The 24,506-nt window shown below is 41.6% G+C and overlaps 1 long non-coding RNA gene across 1 annotated transcript; it reads left to right on the top strand.

Moving 5' to 3' along the window:
• The first annotated feature begins 1,375 nt into the window (after positions 1 to 1,375).
• LOC117352525 lies at positions 1,376 to 24,125 on the top strand. The gene is made up of 3 exons (XR_004537714.1): positions 1,376 to 1,494; positions 1,802 to 1,837; positions 23,750 to 24,125. It is a non-coding gene; the product is annotated as an uncharacterized LOC117352525 (long non-coding RNA).
• Positions 24,126 to 24,506: the final 381 nt, after the last annotated feature.

Consider the following 24,506-nt stretch of genomic DNA (forward strand, 5'->3'; position numbering starts at 1 on the left):
CCAGTGGCATAACAGTAGTCCCAGAGAGGGAAAATCCCTCACTCTGCCACAGTGTGTTAACATCATTTGCATAATTCTTTCTTGTTAATGAGATCCTTTCAGTAAATTTGCATGTGAAACAGCTCATTCATATTTTTGTTTCTTTATTAGCGTGGGCCTCTTTTGCATTTACAGTAAAAAGGTGTTTGTTGCACTAATATTTGTTAATGCACTGATGTAAACATTTAAAATGCATTAATGTACTCTAGTAAATGGTCCCTCTTAATGTTGACATCCACAGTTGTGTTGCTGCTCTAAATGTGGCCCTGTGGAGGATCTCATTATCTAATAGGAAGTCACATTCTGAACCCGGTTTTCCTATGCCCCATCATGGTCTGCCAGCATTATGAGAGAGGTTTTGCTCACGGCAATTGTTCAGCATTATGAAAGTATTGTAAAATGTCAGGAAATCTAACATCCATTTAGGAAGTTATCTCTACATTATTTGGAGTTTCCTGCTCCACTAATTTTGGTTGTGTGCCTCGAGCCATAATATGAAAGTCTTCCACATCTGTTCCCTAAGTTGACTGAAAGGTACAATCTGTACCACTCCTTAAGGTCTGGTGAGGCAGATTCCAAGTAAGTTACATAAATACCTAACAGCATAGCAGTAGCGGGGGTGGAAGGAGGGCTGATTGCTTCAAGCTTTGGCTGACTAGTTCTATACTGTCAATTCATGGAAAAAGAACATGGATTCCACATGTCCTGATAGACATCATCTGACGCACATACACCAGAGAATGAAATGGCATTTTTCCAATGCATTGATACATTTTCCTCTTGGTTACCTGCCAGAGCTGTCTGGATCTATGCAAGGCAGTGCAGTCGTAGATTTCAATAATATGCAAATATCGCAAAGCACAGTCTGGGTCTTGCGCAAGGTAAAGTCTGTTTTACTTCTTTTTAATCATCTTCAAGTAATAGCATTCAGTTTTTGGCTTGCAGAGTGCAAACCGAGCTCAAAACATAAACAGCAACTGGCAGAAAAACTGATATTCATGGGATGTGATAACAGGTTTGTGTAAGGATATTTTATAGCTGGAATATTTCATACCTAGTATATGGTAGTGCTGTCATGTTGAATTCCTACCTTTGAAAGATAAAATAAGGGGCTAGGTTCACCTACAACATTTTACTTCTGGAATTCAAACAGAGCAAAATATTTCAAAATTTTCAAACATTAGTAGTTGTTAAAAAAACAAAACAAAACATAGGGGATGATCCAGAGGCATAGCTGGGAAGCAATGGACCCTGGGCGGGAGGAGTGAGATGGGCACCACTACAATGTGCGTGCACCCTCCCTAGGTCCAGCACTCTCCCAGGGTCCAGTGCCCCCTCCCCCCAGTGCTCAGCTACTTATCTACCCACCAAGTCCTCCACAGCTGTAGGTCCCACTGGCCAGAGAAGCAGCCTTTAGCGCCATCGCTGATGATGTAGCAGAGGAGAACTTGGCAGGTGGGTAAGTAGTTGAGCGCTGGTGGGGGGGGGGGTGAGGCGCTGGACCCTGGGGGATGCTGGACCCCTAGGGAAGTGCTAGAACTGGAGAGGGTGCACGCACACTGTGGTGGAGCCCATCTCAGTCCTCCTGCCCAGGATTCACTGCATCCCAGCTCTGCCACTGGATCATCCCCTATGGGTGTTTTTTTGTTTGTTTGTTATTTTACAACTGCTAATGCTTAAAAATTTGAAATATTTTGCTCTATTTGGATTCCAGAGGTAAAATGTTGTAGGTGAACCTAACCTCTTATTTTATCTTTCAAAGGTAGGAATTCAATATGGCAGCACTACCAAATATCAGGTATGAAATATTCCAGCTATAAAATATCCTTACATAAAATGTTATGACATTCTATGATTGCCAGAGATTGTGGTAAGAGTGGTTAATGTAGCTGGTTTTAAAAAAGGTTTGGACAGGTTCCTGGAGGAAAAGTTCATAGTCTAGTATTGAGACAAACATGGGGGAAGCCACTGCTTGACCTGGATCGGTAGCATTGAATGTTGCTACTATTTGGATGTTTGCCAGCTATTAGTGACATGGATTAGCCACCTTGATGAAGAGCTACTGGGCTAGATGGACTATTGGGATGACCCAGTAAGGGTATTCTTATGTTCTAGCAGCTCAATTTTAAGAAGAAATAGATACATGTACAAAAAAAAAAAAAAAGACAGGGAGTATGGTCCATATATCCATTTTGCTCTATCCCTATCATTTACAAGAACACAATAAATATAAAAGCGAATGGAGGCAATTCTATGAATTGGTGCCTCAGTTTTAGCTCCAATTCCAAGATTCCATTATAGAATACTAATATAAAGTTGGCATTGGCACAGCCGTATCTAGGCATGCTTTCTTTTGCCATGTAAATATTTGAAATAGCTTTGAATTATTTAAATGCTTGTATTCAGGTCTTTAGATCTCTTCTCATACATCGTCTGACACACGTCAGACCTGCTTCAAGAAAAATATTGGTGTTCAAAACTGAAAGAAGTACTCTAAGTGAGACTGTGGCATCCTGAGCCTTCTTTTGATTTGGCTCCCCCTTCTTTCTCTCATGCTCCTCCCCCCTGTCTATCTGTAAATGCAGTTATCCCCTCTCAAGTACCAGCAGCATTTCATCTAATGCTACCCATTCCACTTCCGACATCTTCCCTCTGCCCCACTTGGATGTAGCTTAATTTTATCTTTAATACTTCTCTTTCCTATTTTGATATTATTTTAATCTCTTAATTTATTGTAAGCCGCATAGATAACATTGATATGTCGGCTATAAGCGAAATAAACTTTTAATTGAACTTGGACTATTTCCAACAGGGCACAACAGAAGGGAAATTCCAGGGCTGGTGTGGGTAGGTGAAAGAAGGCAACTACATTTAAGGTAGACTGGGGGGGAGGGGGGCCTGAGAAAGAGGGTGGTTGCTAGTTCCAGGGATAAAGGTTTTGACCAGTGCAGGAGAGCAGGTGAGGAAAGCTTTTGGTGAGCTAGTGCCTCACCTGGGCCATGCCTTGAGCCGGCCCTGCTCACCAATCACTTGTACAGAGCCATTATCACCTCCTTCTACTGCTAGTTACGGTTTTCCCTATGCAGCTTCAGCATTTTTAGTGCTGGCCCTGGCGATAACAGCTCAGACGCTCATAGGAATTTTATGAGCCTCAGAGCTGTTACTGCGGCAGCCGGCACTAAAAACATTAGCGTGGCTTTGTAAAGGAGGGTGGTTTGTTGTTTTGGGTTTTTTTTACTAGTTATATGCTAAAGATTGATTTCATGTTACCTTTTGTCCACATTTTATGATAGATTCTAACCAACGATACAGGATGTGATATTTTATGAGTGTTTGTTTCTCAGCCAGAACAGTAAATAAATGAGTGTCTGATGCCATGGGAGTGTCAATAACAGAAGCAGGATTTGAGGACTGCTTTCCTGGTTCTAAGCTTATTGTCCTAACCAGTAGGATACTTCTAATAGCTTAAGCCACATTTCATCGTTCACTCTTGGCCACTAAAGATCTTGGGAACCTTCTTTTGAATGAAAGCTAAGAATGGAAAATAGCTGATGGCACCTATCCTGTGTTCCATTTTTAATCTGGGCTGGTATGTATTTTCTTTGCTGTTGGCACATACTGTAGTATATTTTTACTTTGTTGTTTTGTGTAGCATTTTCACTGTGCACTCATCCAAAATAAGTTGATTAGTAGAAATTTTAAAGTAGAGAAGAGCTGTTTAAATAACCCAAAACCCACGTTAACCTTGAAAAATGTCCTGAGAACTTCATTCTATGACTTTAGAGGATAAGGCAACCTTTAGGGTCACAATGCCTCAATTGTTTTACAATAATAGTAACAATCATTCCTCTTACATCTTGGGTAAACTATGAATGCTTTCAGCACACTGAACTTTTCCTTTGTGCCAGCCATCAGCTCTTACATGCACCAGGTTTTGTGTGATCTATTGCCAACCAAGCAGATTAACAAAGGGCTAATATCTAGCAAGCAAGTGTCACTGTATTTCAAGCTTAAACATCATAACATAGTAGATGATGGTAGGTGAATACCAAAATACAATAAAAGCATACCTGCTTTCGACTGATGAATTACAAAGAAATGTATGTTGGTACTAGTTCCTCGGTATGTGTCAGGTAAGAAATAAACTTGTATTGAAAAAACTTTTTTTTTATAATTCTTTATTCATTTTATAACTTACATCAAGTACATCAACATTGGTATTAACATTTTAACATAGATATATCACTTGAAATTCTACAATTAATCTTATCAAATTAAATTTATCCCCTTCCCTCCCATCCTTTTATATTTCATAAAAACATTTTCCAATAATAAATACTCCCCTCCCCCCACCCAATTTCCATTTGTACTAATCAGGGAAGAAAAATATATACTCACTAGTGTTTAAGCCCGTTACATTAACAGGTGCTAGAACAGATGTCTGGCCCCGTCTATCTTTTTTCTTTCTGTCTCTCTCCCTGCCCTGTCTATCTTTCTTTATTTCTTTCTATCTTTCTTTCTCCCTCCCGCTGTCTATCTTTATTTCTTTCTTTCTATCTTTTTTTCTTTCTGTCGCTCACCCTGCCTAGACCCTCACTGAATAGCCCGTTACATTAACGGGTGCTAGAATATATATGTGTGTCTGTCTCTCTCTGTCTCCTTAGCCGCTTTCTGTATTTCTGTCTTTCTTTTGGCTGTCCACCACCACCCCTTGCATGCTCCCCCTGTCCATTCTCCCTTCCTTTTACCTCCCCTGTGTCCACCACCACCCCTTCACTGCTCCCCTTATTCAGCAGCAGCCCTTCTCCCTTTGTTTTACCTCCCCCTATCCATCAGCACCTCTTCCTGCTCCCCCTGTCCAGGAGTAGGCCTCCCTTCCTTTTTTCCCCCCCTGTCCATCAGCACCTTTTCCTGCTCCCCCCTGTCCAGCAGTAGGCCTCCCTTCCTTCCCCCCCAAACAGTCTGCAATAGTTACATTTTTGAACTTCAAAAACGCTGAGAACATTTTATCAAGAAATAAATGCTTCAAGTCAAGTAGACCTTGAAAATGCAGCCCTGTTCCATTTCTGCTGGCATCTTTGTGTTGGGGGTGGCTCCTCCCTGTCGCTTTCAGGCTTTTCCCGCCTTCTCTGAAGCAGGTGCGGATGGTGACAGGAGCCGCAGCGACACCTTTAAACTGAAAAAAATAACTGTGGCAAGGGAGCCGGCCAACTGACAGTTCAAGTCGGAGCTTCGGTCTGGCCTGCTCCCTGCTTGCCTTGGCTTATTGTATTTTTTTAGTTGAAAGACGCGGCAGCAGCTCCTCTCATGATCCCCACCTGCGCCGGAAGTCCGACACAGGCGGGAATCTTGAGAGGAGCCATCGCTGCGTCTTTAAACTAAAAAATACAATACGGCAAGGAGCAGCAGGGAGCAGGCCAGACTGAAAAACAGAATCCTAAGCCGCGCATGCGCACTCCTACCTGCGGGTCCCTACAGCTCACGGAAAACCGGCACACGCAAAGGGAGTGCGCATGCGCGGCTTAGAGTTTTATTATATTAGATTATTTACAATAATCTGATAATGGCCTCCATACATCCTGAAATTTATTAAAGTTCCCTTTTTGAATGGCTAATGTTCTTTCCATTTTATAAATATGGCATACTGAATTCCACCAAAAACTAAAGTTCAATCTATTCCAACTTTTCCAATTAAGTGTTATTTGTTGTATGGCAACTCCTGTCAAAATGAGCAATAATTTATTATTTGTAGAGGGTATTTGACTCTTAGCTCTCATCTCCATGCCAAATAATATTGTATCATAGGATAATGCCACATGATTTTCTAATAAACAATTTATTTGACTCCAAATTGATTTCCAAAATTCCATAATAAATGGACATTAGAATGATAAATGGTCTAAAGTCCCTGCTTCAAGATGACAATGCCAGCATCTATCAGACTTAGAGCTGTCTAATTTTTTTAAACGAACAGGGGTCCAGAATGCTCTATGCAAATTTAACCTGTAACCTATATATTATGTATATTGGTATTAGATCCCTAGTATGTGTCATGTTAGGATAAAAACTTATATGAACAAAACTTGTACTGGAACTACAGCAAATTGTAACCTAACTGTATATTATACTGGTCAACAAGCATTTTGCTACTGGACTTCTGTCACCTTTACCTTAACAAGAGCCACATGCTGAATCTAAATCTGAAAATAGTTTTCATCTATCACATCCTGTTTTTAAGTTATGCATCAGTTTGTGTTTATATCATTTTTGTCAATAACAATACTGTGAAACGTTGGTATTTTACTGTTTCTGCAACACAATATTGCATTTTAGGACAGCTCATCGATCACATATCCCAGTAATTTGAAAGTTTATACTAAAAAGTGATTGTACTGTTTTTTCTACTTGTGAATTTTTATATTTTGTTTGGTTTTTGTCTAAGATATTAAAATTATTATGAGCAGACGAGGTTGAAGTCTGATGGACAGACTCACTGATCTTGTGCAGTAAATTGTCCACTGACATAACAGAAATTATCAGTATGGTTAATACAAAGTGCAGAATGTATGTCAAACAAATTGAATATAAGTTTCAGTAGCTGGACCTTGTTCACACCACTTTTAACTGAAGACCTTCAAGCTACACACTCTCAATGACATCACACATGAAAAATAATATAGACATAAAACAACGGAGAAAAATGAACCTCAATTGTGAGAGGCCAGGACTACACAAGTGCCTGAACCCACTCACATCATCACGGGTTCATAAAAAAACTCCGTGTACATTTAAATGATTTTCATTCATACGTTTTATCAAAAACTCTTTTTTCTTTTTCAAACTTTTTCGTGTGAGCTTAGTCAGTAATATTAATAATCTATCTTTAAGTGTGAACAGGAACCAAGCTAACCAAAAATTCTTTCTTATGAGGGCAACAGCTAAACTTCACAGGTGTAAGCAATTGTAGAAGCCTGAAAATACTGCCAATAATAAGAGCAAAAAACATTCACTCATCTGAAAAAAAGATGGTTCTGACGATTCTTCAGATCGTGTCCCAACAGAAAAGTCCTTCTGTTTCTCCTACAAGGCTACTTCAGGGGAGTATTGCATTATCCAGAATTTTCACTTCTACCAATATAGTCCATATACAGCTGGCTCCTCTCCAAAATGGTTCTGGCCAGAACCATTTTGGAGAGGAGCCAGCTGTATATGGACTATATTGGTAGAAGTGAAAATTCTGGATAATGCAATACTCCCCTGAAGTAGCCTTGTAGGAGAAACAGAAGGACTTTTCTGTTGGGACACGATCTGAAGAATCGTCAGAACCATCTTTTTTTCAGATGAGTGAATGTTTTTTGCTCTTATTATTGGCAGTATTTTCAGGCTTCTACAATTGCTTACACCTGTGAAGTTTAGCTGTTGCCCTCATAAGAAAGAATTTTTGGTTAGCTTGGTTCCGGTTCACACTTAAAGATAGATTATTAATATTACTGACTAAGCTCACACGAAAAAGTTTGAAAAAGAAAAAAGAGTTTTTGATAAAACGTATGAATGAAAATCATTTAAATGTACACGGAGTTTTTTTATGAACCCGTGATGATGTGAGTGGGTTCAGGCACTTGTGTAGTCCTGGCCTCTCACAATTGAGGTTCATTTTTCTCCGTTGTTTTATGTCTATATTATTTTTCATGTGTGATGTCATTGAGAGTGTGTAGCTTGAAGGTCTTCAGTTAAAAGTGGTGTGAACAAGGTCCAGCTACTGAAACTTATATTCAATTTGTTTGACATACATTCTGATTTATCTAAATTGAATTCCCTGTTACATTTAGTTTAATACAAAGTGCATACAAGCATTATTCTGGCTGTAAAGTTGGCGACCAAGATAAAGCATGGGCACCTCATGTGTGCTTCACTGTCTGCTATTCCGGATTAACACAGTGGCTAATGGGAAACGAAAGAAGATGCCTTTCGCTGTACCCATGGTGTGGCGTGAACCAACAAATCATCACTCAGACTGTTATTTTTGCATGACAAAAATTGCTGGATTCACAAAGAGGAATAAATCAAAAATTGTGTATCCTGGTTGCCCATCAGCAATTAAACCTGTTCCTCATGACTTGGAGAATCCAGTTCCAATTCCTCCTTCCACATCTGCAGCACAGTGTGCCGAAAGTTCAGATGAAGAATGTGCCTCTGCTGCTGTGGAGGAGTTGTATGAACCTGAAGTGGATGAAAAACAACTTCACCTGCTAACTCACGAAGATCTTAATAATCTGGTTAAGACTTGTCACTGTCAAAGGAGAAAGCAGAATTGTTGGGGTCAAGGCTGAATCAATGGAATCTTTTAAGGCAGGACACCAAAATATCTTTTTTTTCCATGATTGTCACACCATCCTGGCTTCCTTTTCCCAAATGACACAAGCGTAAAAGCAAGTGTCTCAAACATTTCTGAACATGCTGATATCACTTTTGTGTGAGCTAAGAGAGGCATAAATATATGCTGTAACATGTCTCCTTATTGTCTTCGTGTGTGTTTTCAAAGTAAACTCCTTAACACAAGTTTGATGAGACACAGTTCATCCTATATAATAAAAGGCTAACTCGCGCATGAGCACTCTCCTATTTGCGTGCTTCCATGATCTGTAGTTCCGTGGCCGCATGAGTGCGCATGCGTGAGTCCCCAGCCTTCTTCCCAGCCTACCTTGGCCGTCAGCAGCGGTGGCTCATCTCCTGTGGGGACATGATGTGTGCTGTGTCCGTCCGTGGCCGCGGCTTGAGGCGTATGCGCCAGTTAGGTGCATCGGGCGACAGGAGCGGCGCTGGCGGCGGATGGCGGGAGGAAGGCTCATGGTCCTGCCGCTGCTGCCGCTCCTGTTCACAGCAGCCTGCACGTCGCCGACTCCCTCCTTCCCGCAACAACCGCTACCGCTCCAGTTCTGAGGTTCGCGGCCGGCTGTAACGAACCTCGCAGGCCGCTCTCCACATGGTAGCACGTTCCCTCTGACGCGATTGCGTCAGAGGGAACATGCTACCGAGTTGGAGAACGGCCTGTGAGGTTCTTTACAGCCGGCCGCGAACCTCAGCAGGCCGCTTTGAACAGGAGGATCAGCCACCACGGGGATCGTGAGAAGAGCCGCCGAAAAAAAACCTTCAGCCGCAGCAGGCCAGCATGCGGGAAGGGAAGGGGGAGGGGCCGAACGGAGCAGGGCAGCTCACGGTAAGAGAAGGGAATGGGGGGGGGAAATGCTTCTACTGCTTCAGCAGGGACCTGGAGGGGAAGGGAAATATCACTGCTGCTTCTGCAAAGGAAAGTGGTTGGGGGGAGAGAAGGGAATGGGGGGTGGGTGGGGGAAAATGCTGCTACTACTTCACAGGGATCTGGAGGGGAAGGGAAATATCACTGCTGCTTCTGCAAAGGAAAGTGGGGGGGGGGAGGGAGAGACAGAAAGAAATACAGACAGAAAAAGGAGGCTAGGGAGAGAGACAGACAGAAATAAAGACAGACAGGGGACCAGAGAGAGACAGAAAGAAAGACAGACAGACAAAGGGTGCCAGGGAGAGAGACAGAAAAATTGCAGGAGGGAGAGAGACAGAAAGAAAGGAAGAAAGAAAGAAAGAGACAGGAGCAGGGAGAGAGACATAAATAAAGAAAGACAGCCAGCCATATATATATTCTAGCACCCGTTAATGTAACAGGCTTAAACACTAGTACTCACAATATTGTGCCGATATTGCAAACTGTCTAAAAAAAATCAGTAACGTGTATCTCAGAAACCTGATGTTCTAGTTGAATTTCAATTACAGATCTGAAATCAGCATCATTAAATTAACTAAGAATACTTCTTCAGTAGCAAAGAAAAACTTTTTTTTGTTGACCAGTGTTATGTATGTTAACCTGTAATCTGTTCTGAGTTCTTTGGGGAGAGCAGAATAGAAAATGAATTAAATATATAAATAAAATGACCTATTTAGTATGTCCAGATCACTCCATACAGATTATTCACCCATTCCTCCACTCCCCCATACTATCATTGACCCCCCCCAAAGTTTTGGCATTGGCGAAACCAATTACATCAGTTGGCCATCTGGGAGGCGAGAGATGCTGGAAGGGCTGAGAAGCAAAAGCTGATGTTTATGAATATATGGGAACCTTACTTACAAACCTTGCATCCTAAGGGCCATAAGATGGGTTTCCTAGAGTGTATTGATGTGTCATAGTGAGGTGAATTAGAGAATACCATTAGGGGGGGAGGGAGGGTTTTGGGTGGGGAGGTGGAGGGTATTTATGCTTCTTATTTTATATTATTTGATGCATTGTTGTTGTATTATACATAATGTGATACTCTTATGTTGCTTTTGATATTGTATGCATCAATAAAAATTGTTTGAATCTAAAACTGGCACTGCTGCTCTGTGAAGGTTTCCTCTGTCTTTTTAGAGGTGCAAAACGGTTACTTTAGTGGCGTTTTGAACTGAAGCATCCAGGGCAGAATAAACTCTTTGGTGGCAAACAGGGCCGGATTTAGATGAAAAGAGGCCCTAGGTTATTCCACTTATGAGGCCCTTTCACCTCCCATTTTTAAGTTTGTAAATTACATGAGAGATAATAAAATACATCATTACTGTGATATATATCAATATGTTAAATGAAACATGTTATTGGTACTAACCTTTATAAAAAATGTGACACGGATAATAAATAAAAAAAAGTTGAGAACACTTATTTGGACATTTATTCTCAGCACCATATATAGTGGTTATATCACATGAACAATATATAGTGAACAATATATATATCACATGAATATATATATCATGTGATATATATATATCATGTGATATATATATATCATGTGATATATATATATCATGTGATATATATATCACATGAATATATATATCATGTGATATATATATATCATGTGATATATATATATCACATGAACAATATATAGTGGATAATATCACATGAACAAACTATAAATCTTAATAAATAGGTTAATAATGTCATACAAACAAACAAACTATAAGTACATAAACATTCGTATATGTTATAATAATTCATAAATTACTCAAAATCGTTCCTAATGCTTCATGACAGTTCATCTATCTACAAGCAGTTCATAATGTCACTTCATTCGTGAAACATTCTGGTCAAAAATCACAATACACTGTCTTGTTTCAAAAATACTGTCTTGTTTCAAAACTAATGCCACTCGAGGAGTTGAAAGGAAGCTCCAGAATGAGAGGGCATAGGATGAAGTGAAGAGGTGATAGGCTCCGGAGTAATCTAAGCAAATACTTTTTTACAGAAAGGGTGGTAGATGTGTGGAATAGATTCCCAGAGGTGGTGGAGACAGAGACTGTATCTGAATTCTAGAAAGCATGTGGGATCTCTTAGGGAGAGGAGGAGATAGTGGATGCTGCGGATGGGCAGACTGGATGGGCCTTTTGGCCTTTATCTACCATTATGTTTCTATGTTTGGGTCCACAGCTTCTGCTTGTGTCCTTTTATGAAATAAACAAGTTGGTTTTCTTTAGTGGAGTGCTCATTGTCCGTTGCCACTTCTTTTTGTACTGTTTTATACCCGTGGGTTCTCTGTCTTGTTGGACTTTTTGGTGTTTTCTATGTTTCTATAACCATAAATCTTTAAGATCTCATAATGCAGGTAGAAAGAGCCTTAGCCTATGGGGAGAGGAGGAGATAAGGATGGGCCGTCATGTTTCTAGGTTTGTTAAGCATCTTAATTTTGTGTTTATGGAAGTGATAAGAGCTTGGTCAGTGGGATCTAGGGTGCATATGACCTGAATGTCCTCAGCATAAACATATGATGTAAAATCTAGGGACTAAAAGAGAGTTAGTAGTGGTGCTAAGTAGATATTGAATAGAATGGGGACAAAAATGGATCCCTGAGGCGGGGTAAAAGATTGCAATGTGTTTTGTCCAGTTTTAACTGTATAAGAGCAATTAGAAGATAAAAGAAAAGCCAGTCTAATTCAGCGTCTCTTAGTCCAAACTCTTGCAGAGTGGTCCAGAAGGTAAAACTATTAAGATGATGACTTTGCCTGTGGTTTGTTATCAGATGGGTATGTTGCCGGTTTATTTTCATTCGACAGAATACTGTTCAAAACTGTCGACTCTAAATTCCAAGGCGTGAACAAATTAAAGCAATCACAGCGGAAGAGTTGAAATTGTTTGTAATGGCGTCTCAGGAGTTTAAGAACATAAATGCGCTTGAGGCAAATCTCTTTTATTTGAAAGGAAGCTTCGGAATGAGAGGGCATATGATGAAGTTAAGCGGTATAATTTAAGGAAATAATTTTTTACAGAAATGGCCATACGAATCCATTAGGCGATTGAGGTCATAGACACCATCCAACTATGCTGAGGCAGAGCACAGGACAAAGAGGAGATCAGTTAGCCGAAAATGATCAGTCCTCTCCGAAAGTGGAGCATGGCTCTCTTGATGTCCAACTTGTGTAAGATCTGATCCTTTTGCTCCGAGCCTGTGGAATGAAAAGCAGGCAAACAAACCTCCTGGGTGACATGGAAAGCAAAAACTATTGTCAGTAGAAAGGAAGGTGCAGTACAGAGAAAGGGTTCTCGGCATGAAAGAGCTTAAAGCTCCAAAATATGCAGTGCCAAGACATAGGCAACCAGAAAGACAGTCTGAGCATCAGATCCAGAAGAGTAGCAGCCTTCAATAGCTCGAATGGGACTTCCACAAGGCCCTGTAGAAAGATGGTAAGATTCCACGAAGGAAAAGAATGACACAAGAGAGGTTGGTCATATCCGGATGAGCAGGAAGCGAACTAGAACCCCTGTATGCCCTGAAGCTGAAAAGCCTGCTACTGGATCTATAAGGGAGGCCACCGCTAAACCTTTATCTAAGCCTGCCTGAAGAAAAGCCAGGACCATCGAGAAGGGAGCCCACACAGGCTCCACCCAGTCCTTAGCACACCACTGAAGCCTTCCAGCCTGAGGCATAAGAAGCCAGAGTTTAGGGTTTCTTATACTTCAATAGCGTTGAAAGAACCTCCTCTGAATAACCATGCCTCATCAAGGCTGAGCACTCAAAAGCCATGCCAGAAAACCAAATCACTATGGGTCTCCATGGGCCCCAGACACTGACCGAGAAAGTTGCAAGGAAGAGAAAGGTTGAACTTTCTGTCCTGCTGAAGGTGGATGATATCCACAAACCATAGACGATGAGGCCAGTCTGGAGCAACTAGAATCACAAAGCTGGGATGTGTCGCTATCCGACAGATGACCTGACCAACCAGAGGCCATGGAGGAAACACATAAAGGATCATGTGAGCTGGCCAGGGCTGAACCAAGGCATCCAGCCCTAAGCTTTCCCACACTGTCTTTCAACTGAAGAAGCGCCTGACCTTCGAGTTCTCTGTTGAAGTCACTGAGTCCATCTGGGGCCGACCCCAGCACAAATGGAAATGCTTTCCATGAAAGGGGCCATTATCCTGGGTCCAAGACTTGTCAACTGAGGAAGTCTGTCTGTACATGTACAACAGAGAGAGACATAAGATGTAACTCCACCCAGCAAAACAGCATGCAAGCCTCCTGGCCCAAGGGAGCACTTCTTGTGCCCCCTTGATGAATTACATATGCCACTGCCATGGCGTTGTCTGAGAACACTCACATTGCTTTTCCTACCAGAGTGGGCTGGAAGCAAGTAACACCAGGCGAATTGCCTGAAGTTCCAACTGATTGATCAACCAACATCTCTGATAAGGAGTCCACTGCCCCTGAATGGAGCGGTCTCCGCAGTGATTACCCCAAACCAACAGGCTGGCATCTGTCATAAGAGTTAACCATTCTAAGATCCAAAGAAGCTTGCTGTGGTGAAGAACCTGCATCTGAAGCCACCAGTGCAGACTTCTGCACGCTGGTTCTGTCCAGGGGAGCAGCATCTGAAAGGGATGACGTTGCAGAGACCACAAAAAAGGTGGGACTCCTCTACAGGGTGAATGTGCACACTGGCCCAGGGGACCACCTTCAAGGAGGCTGCCATTGACCCCAGCACCTGCAGATAATATCAGGGTGTGGGAACTGGAAGGTTCAGGAGATCTCTGATCTGCTGCTGAACTTTTGGACTGCATGGCTCAGGAAGAAATGCACAATCCTGTCAGGTGTCGAAGAAAAGGCCCAGATATTCCAAGGTCTGTGATGGCATCAACTGTCTCTTTCTGAAGTTGACAATCTAACCCAAGCTCTGTAGCAGAGAGACCACCGTCTCCACCGAATGGGTGCATTCACATTGAGATGGAGCCTGAATCAACCAGTCATCCAAGAAATGATGGACCTGGACACCCTGCCTGCAGAGAAAAGTCACTACAACTACCATCACCTTGCTAAAAGTGCGGGGAGCTGTTGTGAGCCCAAAGGGAAGAGCCGCAAACTAAAAATGCAGCTATAGAACATGGAAACACAGAAACCAGCTATGTTTTGGAGATATTGGAATATGAAGGTAATCCTCCATGAGATCCAAGGATGGTAGAAACTCTCCAGGAGAGACAGCAGCAATGACTGTATGCATGGTTTCCATTCAGAAATTAGGAATCTGCAGGACTTGATTGACTGACTTGAAATCCAGAGCAGGCCTCCAGTCCTCTGAGCCATAGTTTGGTACGATGAAGTATAAAGAGTATCTGCCATTCATGTTCTGGAATGGATTCTAGTGCTCAGATGTCCAAGAGACACTGCAAAGTAGTGCGGACCTTTGACTCCTTTTCCAGCTGACCTGCTGGCGAGTCCAGAAACAAATTTGGAGGCAGGCAAAAGAAATCTATCTTGTGCCCCTCCTGAATGATGTCCAGCACCCATTTATCTGAGGACATATGCATCCACTCCTGATAAAACTGAGAAAGGCGGCCCTCTGGTGGGGGCTGTTTAGGAGCAGTAGCTGCCCGGGATCCGGATGCCTGAGGACATCTGGAATAGGAAGTGTTATCACGGGGACTTTATCCCTGGGAATATCTCGGGGAGGAAGAGCCTGAGGATCTCTGACAAAAGCGAAAGGAGAGAAGAAAATTACTACTGTCCCCTCCTGAAGTCCAGCGAGACTTGTTCACAGGGAGAGACTAAGGGTGGCGATCAGCAACACTGACCAAGAGATCATCCCGACCTTTTCCAAAAAGAAGCTGATCCTTGAAAGGAAGTCTGCTTAAAGTGGCCTTGGAAGCAGCGTCCCCAGCCCAATGAAGGATTCAAAGAGGCTAGCATGCAGACACCGCATAAGTGGTAAGAACTCGAATCCACACTGGTCATCACGAGTTGGGGACAGACATCCACTTCCACAGAGGGCACCCTGTGCAATCTCGTGTGATAGGGCCCGAAGAATACACTTTCCAGAGGAACCAACAAAAGTCTGGTTAAAATTCACACCTTTTCCACTGCATGGCCCTGCTGAGATGTTCACATCATGTTAAAAGATTCCCCTGACTCGGAACACAGGTGTTTGGTGCCAAACTCCAGAACAGCCTCTGGGTGAGCCCTGGAGGACATGAAGGAGATGAAGCTCGAAGCTCCTGCCCCCCACTCCCAGCACACTGTGACACGCAGTACATGGTCCAGTGTCAATCCAGCACAATCAATGCACACATATTACAGATTAGGAGCTGGGGAGTCCATTCCAAATGACTTTTAATCAAATCAAGGGGTTTTGAGGCAGAAATAAAACTATGAATAAAAGATCAATAAAACTCCAAGATGGCAACTGCCAGTGAATTCACACCAAAAATGGCAAAAATAAAGAATATCTGAAAATATAAAATAGCAATTTGGGGTTTAGGGAGGTGGGAGACCTGAACCCTACCCTCAGAATCTCTGAAAAATGCATTTTACAGAATCCCACAGACCACCCCCGAAGCTTCCATAAGAAATAATGAAGATGCACTTACACTCTGTGAAGTGCCTGCTTTCCAGCTCTGATACACTGCAGCTAAATGAAGGAAAATGATTTTCTGCCTCAGTAACTGCTTCAAATGACCAAACTTGAAGATCTTTAGACTGTTAGTTGGACAGACATCGACTGTAACCTCCACTCATACAGAAACTCTCCACGTGACCCGGGGGGCAGGAAACCCAGAGGGAAATTTTACTCAGGATGCATACAGCCTGTGCTTAAACCTCTTACAGGGTCAGAGGGCAAGCAAACTCTCAGGGGAATGGACGCCGAGTCTGAGAAGGGTGGCACAAGTAGGCTGGTTCCACAGATCCATTGTGAAGCAGCAGTCCAGCTCTGCAGGACTGCATCCTTTCCTCCAGCAGAGGACGCCGCACAGGGTCTCAAGACACTAAAGCCACCAAAAAAAAAGGAACTTTAAGCAAAAAAATAAGAAAAAGATGCAGAACATATTTAAAAGACTTCTGTATGGATTGCTTGCAGAAATTGAAAACTGCAGGGGGCTCTAACTCTCTCTCTAAGGTGAGAGGAGCATGTGCTCAGAAAAGTGTTTGGATTTCTGCAACTCCCAAATGTAGGAAGGGATTGAATACCTAGCATACAGAATCAGGAAGGGACATAACAGAATTGCTGGTTATTCATGGCAAAAATTATAGTAGCTAAACTATATACCTTAGGATTCTAATATAAATAATACTGACCCCTGTCTCTCCATAGCACTCATAACACACACACAGTCAACCCTCTCAAAAACCAGTAATACAAAACCCTAAAACTGTCACTCAGAACCTGACATAACAAGGATCCTGCTCTAAAAATTCTTTAACAAAAATGCACCAACTGGGAAAGATGAACAAGCTGGGTTATTACATATACCTTTATAGAAACTTCCCACTGAGTGAATAGCTGGCCTTCATCACACATGCTCAGCACAGATAGAACCTTTCCAAGTACAGAATACATTATCACAAACTAAAAATAGAAATATGTAGTCAAAAATTATCCCCAGAACCTGCACACTGCATTCAGTGTAATACAAGTGCAACACATATTTCCCTCTACATCACTGCTTTTGCCTGTAGATTTTTGCTCTGTTGTTCAAGCTTTGCTATTGACGCGACTTGATTATTACAATTTACTTTTCCTGGGACTAACAAAGAAAACATGTAAACCTTTGCAGCTTTTAATGAATTCAGCTGCTAGATTGGTAATGGGCATTTCTAGGATTGCCCATATTACTCCAGTTCTAAAATCTTTACACTGGTTACCTATTCAGCAGCAGATATGTTACAAAGTATTGTCAGTTGTTCACCAAATATTATATTCCCCTTCTCCCACTTATGGGAAGTTTATTACCCCATAAGAAGCTTGAGATCTGCTGGGAGAATGTTATTAACTAGTCTAAAGAAAGCCAGCATGGCTTCAGCAAAGGAAGATCTTGCTTGACTTGCTGCACTTCTTCGAGGGAGTAAACAGGTGGATAGACAAGGGTGACCCAGTAGACATTGTATATCTGGATTTTCAGAAGGCTTTTGACAAGGTTCCGCATGAACGACTACTTTGAAAAATTGCGAGCCATGGAATTAAGGGTGAGATACTCACGTGGATTAAAAACTGGCTGGCAGATAGGAAACAGAGAGTGGGGGTAAATGGACAATACTCGGACTGGAAAAGCATCACGAGTGGAGTGCCGCAGGGTTCGGTGCTTGGACCCGTGCTCTTCAACATATTTATAAACGATCTGGAAATTGGTACGATGAGTAAGGTGATTAAATTTGCGGACGATACAAAGTTATTCAGAGTAGTGAAGATGCGGGAGGATTGCGAAGATCTGCAACGTGACATAAACACGCTCGAGAAATGAGCCCTGACATGGCAAATGAGGTTCAACATGGATAAGTGATGTATGTCGGTAACAAAAATCTTATACATGAATACAAGATGTCCGGGGTGCTACCCCCAAGAAAGAGATTTAGGAGTACTAGTCGACAAGTCGATGAAGTTGTCCGCGCAATGGGTGGTGGCGGCGAAAAGGGCGAACAGAATGCTAGGAATGATTGCGAAGGGTATAACGAACAGATCAGAGAAGGTTATCATGCTGCTGTATGACCTCACCTGGAATACTGCATTCAGCACTGGTCACCGTACATGAAGAAGGACACAGTACTACTCGAAAGAGTCCAGAGAAGAGCAACTAAAATGGTTAAGGGACTGGAGGAGTTGCCATACAGTGAGAGATTAGAGAAAATGGGCCTCTTCTCCCTCGAACAGAGGAGATTAAGAGGGCACATGATCGAAACATTCAAGATACTGAAGGGATAGACTTAGTAGATAAAGACAGATTATTCACCCTCTCCAAGGTAGAGAGAACAAGAGGGCACTCTCTAAAGTTAAAAGGGGATAGATTCCGTACAAACGTAAGGAAGTTCTTCTTCACCCAGAGAGTGGTAGACAACTGGAACGCTCTTCCGAAGGCTTTTATAGGGGAAAACACCCTCCAGGGATTCAAGACAAAGTTAGACAAGTTCCTGCTGAATCGGAGCATATGCAGGTAGGGCTGGTCTCAGTTAGGGCACTGGTCTTTGACCTAGGGGCCGCCATGGAAGCGGACTGCTGGGCATGATGGACCACTAGTCTGACCCAGCAGCGGCAATTCATATGTTCTTATGTTATGTGAAATCTAAAATATCTATTTTTTTCATTGCTGGTAAAAACCTCTGGAACTCCACCCCAGGAACAATGAGATTATGTAAAGATCGTATATCATTTAAGAAATTATTAAATACACAACTATTCGTAGATGCCTTTTTCTAACTCAGTGGGTTTTGATTTATCTAGATTAAAGAATGATATGGGGACAAATTTGTCACCATCCCCGCAGGAATTCAATTTCCCCATCCTTTCTCCCTGAGTTATGTCACTGTCCCTATGCCTATCCCTGCTCCATTCCTGTAAGCTCTGCCTTAACCACACAAGCCTCGAATACTTATGATTTTAAAGCATTTGAGGCTTGTGCAGATGAGGATGAAGCTTTCATGAATAGGGCAAGGACAGGAAAAGAACTCACGGGGATAGGACGGGAAAATGAATTCCTGCGGGGATGAGAAAAAATGTGTCCCCTTGTCATTCTCTAAACTAGATTTCAGTAGACTTGGGTACTAAGGAAAATTGGAAAGATTAACTCCCTCTTTCACGAAGGCATTGCATGGGTTTTAGCGCCGGCAGTGGCGGTAACTGCTTCGATGCTCATAGGAATTCTATGAGCGTTGGAGCAGTTACCTCCACTCCTGGCGCTAAATCTCACCCTATGCCTTCACAAAAGAGGGAGTAAGTTAAGTTAATTGTAATATTTCATGATGTTTTGTCTATGTTTTCAATTTGTGTATGTATGATGTTTGTACACCGTTTAGATTCAAGCGGTTTATAAATTTTGAAAATAAATAAATAAATGTCTTTCCCAATCTCAATATTATTTGCTCAGTCTTCAGGGACAGTGCTCCCCTTCCATCCCTATTTAACTTTCCCTATATTTTAAGAACCTTTTTCCAAAAAAAAAAAGAGTATAATGGAAATAAGAGAACACAAGAAATTGTGCAAGAGGAGATTCTGTATCATGTTTCATAATATAATTTCAATGTGTTTTTTGCTGGGGAAATGGCAGAACAAGCCACTTCTTCATTTCACTCAATTACATTACCATGTAAAGATCAGAGAATCAGCACTGATCACTCAGTTTAGGGCTGCCTGAAATATTCTATCTGTGCAGTAAAGCTGGTCTTGCATGTGGACACTTAAAACAAGTCACACCTATTCCCAATGTGCTCTTAGCGTGCACGTGCTTTGAACATGTAAATAAGTGTTCGAGGCTTATGTGGTTAAGTCAGAGCTTAAAGAAATGGGACAGGGACAGTGTCATAACTTGTGGGGACAGGGAAATTGAGTTCCTGCAGGAATGGGGAAAAATTTGTCCCTGTGTCATTCTCTATTTTCTACTCAAATTTTGAGTCTCAAGGAAGGGTTGAAATCGGCAAGAAACAGCAGTAATTATTAAGGGTAAATTACATAAGATAAGTTCTGGATGATAATTGCAATATTTTTCTTTTCTCGTTGGACATGTCAACTGCTTTTGACTTGGTGAATCATTCTGTTTTATTGGATTGTCTTAGGGATTTACCCTCTCCTTTACACAGCCACGCTAGTATTTTTAGCACTAGCCACAGTGATAACAGCTCAGACACTCATAGAACATAAGAACATAAGCAGTGCCTCTGCCGGGTCAGACCATAGGTCCATCCTGCCCGGCAGTCCGCTCCCGCGGCGGCCCAAACAGGTCACGACCTGTCTGAATCACCAGAAGGGGCTCCCTTGCCACCTTGGTTTCTCATTGAAGTCCTATCTTCCCATCGAAGTCCTAACCCTCTGGTCTTGCGCATGCACGACCTGGTTGGGTTTCTATACTCATTACCTGGTTAGCTTTCTATACTTGTGTTACATCCCAGCTCCTCCCTCAGTATCCCACGATCCCTTTATCCCTCAGGAATTCGTCCAATCCCTGTTTGAATCCCTGTACCGTACTCTGCCTGATCACTTCCTCCGGTAGCGTATTCCAAGTGTCCACGACCCTTTGCGTGAAAAAAAACTTCCTTGCATTTGTTTTGAACCTATCTCCCTTCAGTTTCTCCGAATGGCCCCTCGTACCTGTTGTCTCCTTCAGCCTGAAGAATCTGTCCCTATCCACCCTCTCTATGCCCCTCATGATCTTGAAGGTCTCTATCATATCTCCCCTGAGCCTCCTTTTTTCCAGAGAGAAGAGCCCCAGCCTATCCAACCTCTCAGCGTATGGGCAGTGTTCCAGCCCTCTTACCAGTTTCGTTGCTCTCCTTTGGACTCTCTCAAGTACTGCATAGGAATTCTATGAGCATCAGAGCTGTTACTTTGGGGGCCGGCGCTAAAAAAAACTAGCGTGGCTTTGTAAAGGAGTGGGTTACATTTCACTGACAAAGCCTTTCAATGGTTTCATTCCTATCTTGCTGAGCAATCTTATTCTCTATACTCTTCTGGTTATCTTTTAAGTCCAAAACAACTTCAATCGAGGATTCCTCAGGGATCAGTCCTTGGGCCTATACTTTTTAATATTTTTCTTGCTCCACTCAATGTCCTAATGATTTTTCTTTTAATTTCTGAAAAATTAGACCAAGTGGCTTATTGGTTAATGTTGAATATGTAAAAATTAATTCTCAGAAAACATCCACTATGATTTTTTCTTCTATCAAATGTCTATTGAACCTTCTATGTTTCACTATGAAAGGTACTTCTTTGCCACACTCTGCATCTATTAAAATTCTTGGAGTAACTTTAGACAATTCTTTTTCATGCCATTCGCATATTTCCAGAGTTGTTTCTTCTTCATTTTTAAAACTTCGACTACTTCATTCTATCCAGTTACAACCTTTTCTTGTTTTCCTTCCCCCTTCCCCCCTATAATATATTGTAAATCATTTCTTTCCTCTCTTGTCAATCTGCACCTGTTCATGGTTTTACCCTGTTTTGTATTTATAGATTTTTGAAATGTCACCCTTGCTTTTATTGTTGTAAACCGCTTTTATTTTAACTTTTTGTGTATTATATCAAATAAAATAACTATAACAGTAAGATAGAACAATTAGAAAACTGTTACTTCAGGCTTAATCTTTGCCCCTTGAATTTTCCAAAGCCCTTGGGGATTCCACCAATGGATATTTTTAGGACATATTTGGTAGGGGACTTCACGTTCACCCTTGAAACTATACCTCTTGGGAATCACATTTATTTTATTCCTTCTAAAATAATTTCAGAGGGGAGTTAAGGGTCTAGAGTTCATAAGGTAAAAAAATTAGCCCCCCTCCTCCCACCCCTTTTACTAAGCTGCGGTAGAAGTTTCTACCATGGCCCAGAGCACTAAATGCTCCGACGCTATGAGCATCTGAGCAGCTTTGGAGCATTTAGCGCCGCGGGCCATGGTAGAAAAAAGGCCTAGGTGTTAAATGTATCTGAGATACTTGAGTCATCTTTAACTAAAGAGACTGAAAGAGCTACATTAATAATTTCATTTGAGTCTGAACAAGACTTAAATGCGATATTAAGACTTTTTTTTTTTTTTTTACAATGCACAAGTGTTATTATATGGGAAAAAAGTTTGGATATATTCAGATGTAACAAAGCAGATACAGGATTGAAGAGTTTTTTTAAATCTATGAAACAATAAATTTTGTTCTTAGGAAGTACTTTTTTAATTGACCTATCTATATAAATGTTTAATTAAATATTTAGGGGCAAAATATGTTTTCTCTATCACTGAACAATTAAGGGCCTTCCTTGATTAGAAGAAAATTACTTCTTGATTTGACACTGATTTTCTTGATAAAAACATCTTAGGTGCTTTAGCATCTTGGGTTGCTTTAAAGCAGGGGTGTCCAACCTGCGGCCCAGTGTAGTATTTTGTGAGGCCCCGGTCGAGGGCGATGCAGTATTTTCCTTTGCTGCCCCTGGGTGTTTACCGTCTTGCCGGCTCCCTCCTGTGTCTTACTGCAGCGTTTGCATGTTTGTGCGGCCCCAGAAACATTTTTTTGGCCAATGCGGCCCAATGAATCCAAAAGGTTGGACACTCCTGCTTTAAAGGAATTGAGGGATCGCATAAAGGCCTTTCAAGTATTATTATATATCTTCTTGGATCTCCTTATCATTACTGATAACACTCTCTTGTTTTGGAGGTCTATGAGGGATTGTTAACATGATTTCCTTTTTCTTTTTGAATTTCTGTAAAAAAAAGTTTCCTTTCCGTGTTGCTTGTTCAAGTGTATTTCTTGTTTAATTTTTCTTGAATTTATAAATAAAGAATAAAAAAATGAAATCTTGTTTTCAGGCTAATATTAAGTTATTAATGTTGCCATTTGCACAGAACCTAATACCAGAGGACTGCTCTCAGGGGCAATTTTATAAAGGATATTTTGAGCCCCTTTTACAAAGCCAAGTGCCAATAATCAAAACTGTTTTTCTGGACAGCAAGATGTTTCATCCACCGTGCTTCCAGAGTTCCATGGGGCATATTGGGTGGTATGTTATGGGTATGTTTTGGGCGAGTTTAACTTGGACATCTTGCAGTGATAATAATCAAACATTTTCCAAAACGTTCTGGACAAAGGTACCCAAATTGACTAGATGACCACTGGATACATTAAGGTATGACCTACACACACATACTCCCCTACTGCTCACTAACCCCCCTCCCACCCACCCTAAAATCTGAATGAAAAGTACATACCTGTCTCTAGAACAGCAGCACCTGGTATGGGAAAACCTAGTAAAGTATCACACAGGTATCTTAAGTCAGTGTTTCTCAACTCGGTCCTGGAGTACCCCTTTGCCAGTCTTTTTTTTCTTAGGATATCCTTAATGAATATGTATAAACTTGATTTGCATACACTGCCTGCATTATATGCAAATTTATTTCATCATATTCATTGTGGATATCTTGAAAACCAGACTAGCAAGGGGGTACTCAAGGACCGAGTTGAGAAACACTGTCTTAAGTAACCTGGCGGATGGGCTAGTAACCACAACAAAACTCTACTATACTGCCATATAGGTGCCACCTGTAGCCATAAGGGCTATTGAGGTGGTAGACAGGTGGGTATAGTAGGTTTGGGGGAGTTTTGGAGGACTCATCTTAAATTATAAGGGTATCTGGCACCCTTTTATGTGAAGTTCACAGCAGTGCTATCTAAGGTGCCCCACTACTCTGTTGGCAGGTCTAAGTGAGAAACAAAACCAAGAAGACCTGATGTTCCACAGAAAAAAGAGCAATCCAACAAAGAAACAAAATGTGGACAAAACACAATGTCCTTGACTTTCCTTTATGTCTTCAGAATATCTTCAATCAATGTTACGAAAATGGCCACATCAACCGCATGAAAAACTAATGGACCCGACATGGGCCATGTTTTGGCTGACAAAGCCTTTCTCAAGGGTCCTAAGGTATGAAATAGATCAAAACCAAAATAAAAATAAAAGTTATAGTAAGACAAAAGTTAAAGAAAAACAACCAAGTGTGAGCAGAAAAACAAAAATATATATTTTGGGGTAAAATGGTGATATAATGAAACCAAGACTGTGAAAATACATGAATATGCGTGAACATATTTGGATAGTGATTTATTTGGAGCTAAGACTGTGAATGTCTTGTGTGGCGTGCATCATGGATCTTAGAAAATGTATATATTTGTAAATATAGTGAAAGTGAAACTACATATGCTTAGTTATGCAGGCACTAGTACTTATGTTGGTTGATGTAAGCGTGAATGCCTGTCAGCCATGCCTACACTGGGTTATATTAATATTCTGTAAAAGAACCTTTTCCCTAGATCTAGATCCAACCCAGGTCCTGGAGATAGTGGCGTAGTATGTGGAGACAGGGTTGGGGACTGTCCCAGGTGTTATCTTCGTGGAAGGCACCGGCACCTCTTCTCCTCTCCGCTCCCCTGCATACCTCTTTAAATGTTTGCTGGC

This window comes from Geotrypetes seraphini, chromosome 1 (genome assembly GCF_902459505.1).
Source record: "Geotrypetes seraphini chromosome 1, aGeoSer1.1, whole genome shotgun sequence".
Lineage (NCBI taxonomy): Eukaryota > Metazoa > Chordata > Amphibia > Gymnophiona > Dermophiidae > Geotrypetes > Geotrypetes seraphini.